Below are 10,482 nucleotides of genomic sequence, written 5' to 3'. Positions count from 1 at the left end.
ATCTTTCATATTATTATTATTGCAGTAAACCATGTTTTCTTTAAGGCAGCAATGAAATAGTTCAAAAATGAACTACTGAAAAAGAAATTTAGCATGTAACTAAACATTTTAGTAAGTAGAAGTGACTAGACATTACTCTGTTATATTATATGCAACTGGAAATTGCAGAAAAATTATCACTTAGTCCAATACAAAAGGGAAGCAAATGAGGGAAGAAGATCAGTAATAACTTTCTTTGATTTATTAACATTATTCCATGCTATTTGCATTACATTGTGGGGACATAAAAAACAAGGTCAAATATATTTTATTCAGAAGTTATTTGATCGACTGACTCTTTACTATGTATGTAGAAGTGAAACAACTAGAGTGTGCAGAAGTAAACCTGCTCTTAAGTGCTTAAGTTACCTATTGTCTGGGAGTCTTAGCTAAGTAAGCTAAGCCTTACTTAGCTTCCATGCCATTCATCAAAGACCCCTGGGCTCTTTCTATGAACTAGTTTACCTGTATACAATTAGTAAGGCATAAAGGACCATCACAATGTCTTGGGGCTCAAACATATTTGGAGGCCCAATACTGTCCCTATTCACTTACTAGCTGTATAACATTGGGTCAAATGGCTCCCTTCCATTAGATCTCATTACTCAAAGTATGGTCTCTACAACAGCAACATCATGTTACCTGGGGACGTGGGAGGAAAAGATGCTCTCAGCCCACCATAGAATTGCTGTGTCAGACTAGCAGTTTTGAAAGAAATATTGGATTTAAGATGACATTAAGATTTTCAAATGTTATTGACCACATATATGGTATATATATATATAGATAGATACATATATATATATGTATCTATCTATCTATATATATATGCACAATGGAGGGAAGGTAGGAGGAGGACACAGAATCAGCGGGAAATGGGAAAACATACAACAGAGGGGCCCATCAGCTGCACTGGACATAGAAGAAAAAGAACTAAGCAACCTAAAGACAGCAATGGGAAGAGAGGAATGAGAGGGAAAGAAGGAACAGCCTACATTAAGCAAAAGGAAAGAGATGTAAACATCACCTGATGTAGAAGAAATGATTGTATTGTCAAAGCTCATAGAATTCACAAACTTTATAGACCATGACAATTTGCCTGGTGAAGGTTAAAATGTGTGTGTGACTTTAAGTATCACTATTCCACAATACTGTGAAATATATGAAATTTATGTAATCACCTAATCTCAATTTAAAAAAAGAAGAAAAGAAAAGTGGGAGAAGGGGTGGGTTAGGAGCCGAGGGTGACAGTGTTATCAGACACATTGTATTTGTATACTGTTTTGTAGAATGGGAACTTCTTTGTACAACCCCTTAAAGATAATAAAATATTTTTAAAAAAGAAAAAAAAGATTTGCAAATCACTCATCATTTTGTGCTATAAGGATCAAATAAAATATTACAAGATAGTCTTCATAATTTGAACAAAAGATTTCTCACTTATAAAAATAAGGTAAAATAGCTTGGTGCCAGAAGCTCATACATAGAGTCCTAGCTATTCAGGAGGCTGAGATTGGAGAATGGCAGTTTGAAGCCAGCCCAAAGCAGTCAAATCAGAGAGACTATTTCTTACCTCCAATTAACCAGCAAAAAGCTGAAAGTGGAGGCATGGCTCAAGTGGTAGGGCACCAGCCATCGACAGAAAAAGCTAAGCAAGTGTTTGGCCTCCTCCTCAAAAAGGGCAAAAGGTAATAAAATAGTTCCAAAATAGTTCCAAATAAAATAGTTCCAATAAAATATTCCAAAAGAATACTTTTTATGGTTCTGATGATCATTAAATGAGGGTAGTTATTATAAAAGGGTCAGTATAGTGAATAAAATAAGCAAAATTAATATTTATAATTTTAAAGCACCTTTTGAAATACTTTCCCTCTTCTTTTTTTTTTATTGTGAGAATACCATACAGAGGAGTTACAATTACATCGGCAAGATAATGAGTACATTTCTTACCAAGCATTATTGCCTCCTCCTTGTTTCCCCTTCCCATCCCTTCCCATACTCCTCCCCTCCCCCCCACCCACCCACTTTCCCTCTTCTTTTATGGTGCTGGTCCTGAGACTTGAGCTCAGGGCCCAGGTACTGACCCTGAGTGTTTGTGCTCAAGGCTAGCAATCTACCAGTTGAGCCACAGCTCCACTTCCAACGTTAATTGGAGATAAGGATTCCATGGGCTTTCCTGCCCGGTCTGGCTTTCAGCCAGCTGGATTCGAACTTCAATCCTCAGATTTCAGCCTCCGGAATAACTAGAATTACCAGCATGTGCCACTGGTATCCACCTTGAAAATTCCCCATTTTAAGATATACTATTGGAAATAATATTTAAGAAACTTGGGTACATCTTTGTGACTGCATACTAGTAAACAAAGCAATCAAGGCATTTCAGAGTTACATACCTGTATAATGTACTATACTCTCATGTACAACATAACATAGTTTCCTTATTTTCTGTAACCAGTTGATATGATTCACCATATGAGGGGATGCAGAGACCAAATCTTGATAGTTGTGTATTTATAATCTCTTTTGTTTAGAAACTCCAAATCTCATCTTAAATGTGTTCTTTTTACCTGCTCTGCTGTCTCCTGAGATGACATCTCAAATTTGAAAGTGAAAAAGGAAAGGCTTTCCTGCCTGGCAGTGATGATTAGGTCTGACCCCTTGAACTAAAATCAACCACCTGTGGCCATTTGGAGTAGGGTACTATCTCCTTGGGCTGATTGTTGCAGAGCTCTTGTGCATAGCTTTGATCCGGAGCCGTGCTCTCTCATCATCTTGGTGTTTAAATGGAGAACACAGATTGCTTTGGCTCTGCTGTATTCCTCACGGAGCTCCCAAGGAATATGAAACAAGACTAGGTCTGGCCACCTCACTCCTCCAAGGCATTTTTGTGTTCTTTGTGTAATGTTGTCTGTGTGAGCTTTGGTTCTGGCATGCTACTAGGATTCCTTAACAAGCAAATGCAAAGCCCCTCCTTAATGTGACCAATTGCTCATGCTATTTCCTAGTCCACAATGGCCCAGCCCTAAGAAGTCTTCAAAGACTAAATCTGTACTTCCTCACATAGCCTATGCATTTGCCAAACTAAGCAAAACATTTTCTATGTAATCTTTAGTGTTCCCTACCTGCATTTTGCCCATGGTGTATCCTTGGCTAGGGATTACTAGGCCATATTTTACCTACCGTTCTGCATGTCCAAGTGGTTCTAATTATTCAAGACACAGATCAAATGTCTATCACTAATTGTCTTTCCTCTTAATTGTTTTAATTTCTTCATTTGGACTCTGTAGAATCCTAACCATGTGTCTTACAGACAAAACTGAAAGTTTTCTGAGTTAAGATAGCATTTTAAGGTGCTGGGCATGGTGATAAGTGTCTGTAGTTCTAGCACTCAATAGATTAACGTGGTTAGTCTATTGTGAGTTTGAGACCTACCTAGGATACATAGTGAGTGAAGGCCAGCTGGGTCTACACAGTGAGACCCTGTCTTACAAGTGAAACAAAAGGAAGTAAGGAAGGAAAGATGGAAGGAAGATAATAGTGTTTTATTTAGTTTTCTAAGTTATATCCATTTACCCACCCCTATGAAAATTTTACCCAGTACAGTCAGTGAATATTGTTGAGTGAATTATTCACTCTTAGACTAGAAATGGTTGAGTATGGAAAGGGAGAAAGACAGTTTGCTAAACTGGAAGTTAGATCATATATTCTTTTTAACTAGAAAAATAATAGTTTAATGCCTTCTTATTATATTTAGAAAATTGAAGCACATGAAAGTAAGTAAACATTTCTGAATGAGAGAAGTATGGGACATAAATAATTTTTTGAGAGTTGAATGAAGCTATTTAATCATAATATATAGACTTTTTCTTATTCAAATGCTCACCTGAACACGACCCATAAGAAGTAATAATTTTGCACATCTTCCTAATTTACCTAAAATAGCATATTTATTTCACTCACTATTACTCTGTAGTTATTTCTCTTTGTTGGCACTGCCTTCAAAACTAACTAAAACTCTTTTTACCTGGTGCCTTTACTAGGGCTTGGATTCAGACACTGGTTACTGTCCCTTGGCTTTTTTTCTTAGGGCAACTACTCTACCATTTGGGCTGCAGCTTGCTTGATTCCTTCTTTCCTTCCTTCTTTTCCTTCTTTCTCTCTTTCTTTCTCTCTCTCTTTTTTTGTACTTTTTTATTGTCAAAATGCTGTACCTCAGAGGGGTTACAGTTACATGAGCAAGGTAATGAGTACATTTCTTAATGAGCATTGTTGCTGCCTCCTTTGTTTTCCCCCTACCATCCTTTCCCTCCCAGCTCCACAAATACTCCCCCCCAAAGTTGTAAAGTTCATTTTCAACATAGTGTCTTGTACATCTCATTGTTACAATGGGTCAACCTGTATCCTTATTTAAGTATTTTGTTCTTTCCCTTCCCCTCCCCGAATTAGAGAAGTGTATATACAAGATGCATGCAGGACACTGACATCAAATACAGTGAAAACAGGGGTTATACCCTGGGGGAGGAACATACAAAGCAACAAAAAAAATCACATGGTACATTATAAATACACTAGAAACAATAACAAGAAAGAAAAAAGATATTTGTGTCCCTATCTTGGGGTTCATTTCACTTAGCATCATCTTATATGGGAAAGCAGTATGGAGGTTCCTCAAAAGACTCCACATAGAGCTCCCCTCTGACCCAGCAATACCACTTTGGGGCATTTACCCAAATGATCACAAACAAGACCACACTAAAGCTACCAGCACAACAATGTTTATTGTAGCATTATTTACCATAGCTAAGATATGGAACCCACCCAGATGCCTCTCAGTAGATGAATGGATCAAGAAAATGTGATACACACACACACACACACACACACACACACACACTGGAATTCTATGCCACCATCAGAAAGAATGACATTACCCCATATATTAGGAAATGGAAAGACTTGGAAAAATTTATAATAAGTGAAGTAAGCCAAGCCCAAAGAAACATAGGTCCTATGGTTTCCCCTGTTTGCAATAACTACTACATGTGTAGGACAAGCAGAAAAGGCCAAAAGCTATGTATATATGATCTTTCTCTCTTTCTTTCTTTCACTAGTCATGGGGCTTGAATTCAGGGCGTGGGCACTATCCCTGAGCTTTTTCACTCAAAACAGAGTTCTACAACTTTGAGTGACAGCACCACAACCATTTTTTCTGGTAGTTAATTGGAGGTAAGAGTCTCACAGACTTCCCTGCCTGGGCTGGCTTTGAACTGTGATCCTCAGATCTCAGCCTCCTGAGTAATTAGGATTACAGGCATGAGCCACCAGCACCTGGCTTCAGCTTTAGTTCTCAATTAAACTTTTACAGCCATATAAATGCTATTAACATACCACACAGCTCGTTTTCCTTCTGCTCAATTAAAATTAATAGATTTCTGTTCTTAATATTTATTTTTAGCTGCATTTCAAGAATGAGCTTACTATATAAGCATCTATGAAGTATTTTCTTTTAATATATACAGTCAAATTGTTTTTCAAAAGTATCATGCCATTTCAAATGGACTATGCTACATTTCACACCACTTACAAAAGCACATACTTGTTACTTTAAATAGGAAAATTGTACTTCGATCTTATTTTAATCTGTATTTTCCTGATTATTGGGAATACTCAATTTTATCTTTACAATTCTATACATTAGTTATGTTCTGTACATTAGTTATTCATGTTTTTTACCCTTGTGAATTCTTAACAGATATATTATTTGTCTTTGATATATTCATCAAAAAAATGTAACCCTTGCATTTTAAGAAAAATGTCACCAGTTAAAAGTAAAAATATGAAACAGTATCAAAATGATAAAAGTAATGGTGATAGGAACTTTTATGCTTCAGTATTATTTTACACTTCAGTATTATCTTATAGGATGTTTGATACGTTTGCAGTCATTGTTGACCAAAGCATCTTTACTATGTGTGTATGACCCTGGACATTGAAAGGTGCATGATGCTTGACAACTTTTTCCTTTTTGTGCAAAAAAAAGAAAGACAGAAAGAGAGAGAGAAAAAGAGAGGAAGAAGGAAAGGAAGGAAGGAAGAAGGAAGGAAGGAAGAAAGAACGAAGGAAAGAAGAAAAGAAGGAAAGAAGGAATCAAACAAGTTGCGCCTCAAATGGTAGAGTAGTAGCTCTAAGAAATATTGAAGAGACTTGCAAGTCAGTAAAGGGGAGAAAACAACAAAATCTACTGAGAGAGGGCAGGAGGAGTGTGCATTTCATCTGGGCAACCAAGAGGAATGGCAATTGGTTCCGAGAGAAAGAAAATAAATCAGTGATTCAAATTTCCAAGCCTTGAAGTCAAAGCATATACCTCCATAGAAGCGTATGGAGAATGTCCGCTGCCTGACTTCCCAGTGGCTGATAGGCTTCTACCCTGGAAATAAAGCACGGGCTCCATCATAAGCCAAAGCCAGGCTACTCAAAAGGCAGCCAGGGACCCATTTTCATTCTATCCTGTGAACCACGAGAAATCTATCTTCAGGCATAAAGCCCAGAGTTGGCATTTATAACACTTTTTCAATAGAACAGTGTAGTTTTATTTTGCTTTGCTTTGTTCTTATGTGCCAGGACTAGGCTTGAACTCAGGGCTGATACTCTGCCACTTGAGCCACAATTCCACTTCCAGCTTTTGCTAGTTAATTGGTGGTAAGACTCTCACAGGGTTTCCTGCCCTGGCTGGTTTAGAATCATAATTCTCAGATTGCAGCTGTCTGAGTGGCCAGAACTACAAGCATGAGATACCAGCATCCATGCAGAAAAGGGCTAAATCTTAATTTTAAAAAAATTGAACTTGAGAGCAAGGTACCAGTAGCTAATACATATAATCTCAGCTGCTCAGGAGACTGAGACCTGAGGTTCAGAGTCAACCAAGGCAGGCAAATTTGTGAGACTCCTGTCTTCAATTATCCAACACAAAGCTGAAAGTGAAGGTGTGGCTCAAATGGTAGAGCACCATCCTGAGGAGCCCTGAGTTTAAGATCCAGTACTAACACAAAAATAAAAATAAGGCATTTGTGTTTTTCATGTCTATTTTTTTTATTTATACGGCAAAAGTGAGATCTTGATGGCTAATAGTGGTCTTACAAGATTGGGTCTAATGAGCAGGCACCTCAGCTTTTGCTAGTTAATTAGAGATAAGAGTCTCACAGGCTTTCCTGCCTGGGCTGGCTTTGAACCAATGCCCTTGGATCTCATCCTCCTGAATCAACTAAGCTAAGCATGAATCATCTAAGCCACTGATTCCTCTTCCTCTTCCTCCTCTTCCTCCTCTTCCTCTTCTTCCTCCTCTTCCTCCTCTTCCTCCTCCTCTCCTCCTCTCCTCCTCTCCTCCTCTTCCTCCTCCTCCTCCTCCTCTTCCTCCTCCTTCTTCTCCTCTTCCTCCTTCTTCTCCCTTCTCCCTTTCCCTCCCTTCTTTCAACAAGCAGTACAGAGGTAATCAAAATGGAGAGGAAAAGCCATCAGGGTTCAAGCTCTTATTGTCCTCCATCTCCTTTAACTAGTAGTTTTTACCTAATAGTGAACTTAGTAGTTCAGATAGTAATGAAATGAATGAACTACAGAACACATTTTAGGAAAGAAACCAGACTTCTCCATTTAGTTCTGTTGAGATAGCCACTGGTACTACGCAGAGTAGAAAAGGGTCTGTGCAGATCTTCAACTTGAACATGGTAATTAGTCAGTGCCACTGAGAAGGATGAGAATGCTCAAAAAATCAATTCAGAGGAAGAAGAGAACTCTAGCACTGAGCAGTAAAGAAAAACCCCTGTAGTGTTAATGGTATAGGGAATGCTGAAACTGTGATAGAAAAAGGAAATAGCCAGAGATGTAGAGTAATAAATGAAAAACCAAACAGAGTATTATTAATTAGATAACATGAGAAGATCTCAGGAAATCAAGCTGCTCAATGTCAAGTAAGAAGTGGAGTGAAAAATCTCTACCATACTTACTCACCTAGAGGATGCGGATGATCTTTGTGACACTGAAGGCTATGAGGGCCAGAAACTTGACTGGATCGGGTGTGTGAGCAGGAAGCGAGGAAACAAAAAACCTCAGAATCGGGTTGTGGTTTATAGTGTGCTTACTCCCAAGAAGGCTGCTATGAGTGTCGTGTTTAATGTTTCCAAGAAAGCAATCAAGATTTTGTTACGTTTCTAATGGGAGAGACTGAATCTGTCTTTTTTATTGTTGTTGCTGTTGTTTTTTGGTACATATTTTTATTGTAAAAATACTGTACAGAGGGGTTACAGTTATGAGTAAGGTAATGAGTACATATCCTATTGCGTATTGTTACCTCCTCCTTTGTTTTTCCCCTACCATCCCCAACATTTCCCCACCTCCCCAACACCCCCCCCCCTCCAAGTTGTAAAGTTCGTTTTCAACATAGTGTCTTGCACACCTCATTGTCACAATGGGTCAACGTGCATCCTTATTTCAGCTTTTTGTTATTTCTCCTCCCCTCCTCAAATTAGAAAAATGTATATACAAGATGCAGGGCACCAGAATCAAATACAGTGAAAACAGGGGTTATACCATGGGGGAAGAACATACAAAAGAAACAAAAATATCACATGGTACATTATAAATACATTAAAAACAACAGCAAGGAAGATAAAAGATACATAAAAAGATAAAAGAAAGATAAAACCACTTGTGTCTCTATCTTGGGTTTCATTTTGCTTAGTTCATTTCATCTTATATGGTCATATATACATAGCTTTTGAGCTTTTCTGTTTGTCCTAGACATATACTAGTTATTGCAAATAAGGGAAACCATGGGACCTATGTTTCTTTGTGCCTGGCATACTTCACTTACTATAATTTTTTCCAAGTCTTTCCATTTCTGAGTCTGTCTTAAAGCTAGTGAGAATCAATCATTTGATAGCAGTAAGAGAATTATGAAAGAGAGGGGCGCAGGGAGAGACAGAGGGAGACAGAGGGAGACAGTAAGAGACAGAAAGAGAAAGATCTGAAACTCTGGGAGCAAATGGGAAGCTGTAGCTGTAAAGATAGGCTTTGGGAGGGAGGTGAGCTCTTCTAAGCAAGTCAGGGAAGAAAGCACATGTAATGAAAGGGTGGAAATTAAATCCATGTGTACCAGCAATGTTTAAAGACACAGTCAGTTACGGGTGCATTTTAGGGCCTTCCCTAGTATTTCAGACTCTTTTCCTGTTTAATACACATGCAATATTTTCAGTAGTTTAATACACATGCAATATTTTCAGTAGTGAGTACAGGGGAACAATAAAGAGAATGATTCTTGTAGTGCTTTGCTTTATAACTTGCAGAAGTTAACTCATATTACCTAACAATTTTTTCATATTTTTTCTAAAATGTATAATAATAAGCTAGACATTACCTCACTGTCTCATTGCTATTGCCATTCATTTCAATACCTTTTATGTTTTCAGTGCTAAAAAGGATCATATGGGGTGAATATCTTCATTTTTTAACATCTTGATTTAAGTCTCAGATTATTCTTAGATCTATTTTTTTCTTCAAAGCTCTGGCTGCTCTTTTCTTCTCAAAGACATTTTCTGAGTGGGGGGAGGCCGTGAACAAGTGGAAGGGCACCAAGGCTTGAACTCAGGCCCTTGTGCTTGACATAAACTGTCTTGCTCTGAGCAGGTGCTCTACCACTCGAGCCATCCCTCCAGCCCATCATTTTGCTCTTAGTGACAGAGTCTCATATTTTTTAATATTCAGTGGCTGCTTTCAGACTGTGATCCTCCAGTTGTTAGTCTCCTGAATAGCTAGGAGTTCAGGCATGAGCCACTGGGACTTGGCTTGCTCAATATCAATGTCTTTTTATCCGCTACTGACTTTTGGTGCCTTGAATTGACTAATAAATGTTAGAGAAGTGGAACTGGTATGAACTAAGACTTACATCTTAGGAATGATACTCCTTATGGGGAGGGGAGGAAGGAGTGGGGGAGAGAAGGAAAAGGGGAGAAAAAGGAGGCGAGAAAGAGCAAGTGAGAGCAATCCAAAATCAAGGCATTCTAGTTAAAAAGGGACTCTCAACGGGAAGCTGCCATAGTGACACACATGAATTTGGCTTTGCCACTTTGTCTATTTAATGCAAACCTTGTGGTCTTCCACAGGTCGCGGAACCTCAGTGCCTGACTGTGGATCACAAATAATTACAGATACTTGGTAAGGAAATATTTTACAAGTTCGCTGCCCTTGACTCTAGCCTTGCACTCTTCTTACTCATTGGGTAAACTCTAAGTTAATGTATTAAAATTTAAGTATGATCAGGTCTACTAGCAAATTCCCTCTAGGAAAGTCATGTTGGGGTCGAATCATTGTGTGTCATCCTTTGATCCTTTCTTTCCAGTTCTGATTAATATGAGAGTTCCAAAATCCCAGAGGTTTTCTTGCAAGCTGAGA

Source organism: Dipodomys merriami, unplaced genomic scaffold (genome assembly GCF_024711535.1).
Source record: "Dipodomys merriami isolate MVZ:Mamm:240054 unplaced genomic scaffold, mDipMer1.0.p SCAF_9, whole genome shotgun sequence".
Lineage (NCBI taxonomy): Eukaryota > Metazoa > Chordata > Mammalia > Rodentia > Heteromyidae > Dipodomys > Dipodomys merriami.
The sequence above is the reverse complement of the archived record's forward strand: the minus strand, read 5'-3'. Positions refer to the sequence as shown.